Raw genomic sequence first — 1068 nt, forward strand, 5'->3', positions numbered from 1 at the left:
CAAACAAACAATAACCCCCACCCCCTCCCAAACAAACGAAGTACATTTTCCATTACTCTTCGGAGTTTGCCATATTTCTCAACTCAATATAAGTAAAATTTAGCCTTGCATTTAGAGCTTACAAGACCTAGTACGTACATACCGGGTCTCCACTCTCCATGGTGCCACATCCGGGTCGCTCTTACTTCCTGCACGCAAGACACTACCTTTATTATAAGATGGGGGTGGGGGCGGGGGTTGGAATTTACCTTTACCCTTAACTCCCCAAAGTGCTCATCAGATTGTAACATTATTTTTACAACATACTTGACCACCTCTGGCAGACCAAACGAAAAAACAAACAAACAACGATTAATTTTGTCTTAAAAGACGTAAATAAACAAACGTCCGGACAACGAGTGTAAGGGAATTAAAAGTCCTTAGTAACATGCATACAGCCGTGTCTTTTCCCCGCCCTTTTCGGTTATGAAGTCACCAGCAAAGAGTCTGATCAATGGTCATTCACCCAAACTGACGGCTATGTGGTGGTTGATTGACTACTCAGCTGATCAACAGACTTGTCCGTTATGAAGGCACCCTCCTTACACCCCTCCCTCTCCCACTTTCCCCAATTTGTGTGAGAAAGGTAATTGAATAATTATGTTCTGTTTTTGTTGTTTATTTGTTGAGATCTTTCCTTGTGATTAAACTCACACGTACTGTAACTTTGTAAATTGTCTATAAAGTCTTCATTAGGATATGGCAAAAAGGAAGTACAAGGCAAATCAAATAAAAAGTAGCAACAGCAATAATAAAAAATCCAGCCACCCCACAACGGAATAAACAATAACAAACAAACAAACCAACAACAAGTGACTGCTACATTGTTTCGAGTCGCTTTCGTAACTAGCCTATTTCAAAAGCTGTGTGGTATTCTGCTCCCCTCTCCCTTTACCACCCAATAAACGTTCCTTTCCACTCTCCCTCTCTCTTTATCTATCTATCTATCTATCTATCTATCTATCTATCTATCTATCTATCTATCTATCTATCTATCTGTCTGTCTATCTATCTATTTATCTATCTATC

This window comes from Aplysia californica, unplaced genomic scaffold (genome assembly GCF_000002075.1).
Source record: "Aplysia californica isolate F4 #8 unplaced genomic scaffold, AplCal3.0 scaffold00054, whole genome shotgun sequence".
NCBI lineage: Eukaryota > Metazoa > Mollusca > Gastropoda > Aplysiida > Aplysiidae > Aplysia > Aplysia californica.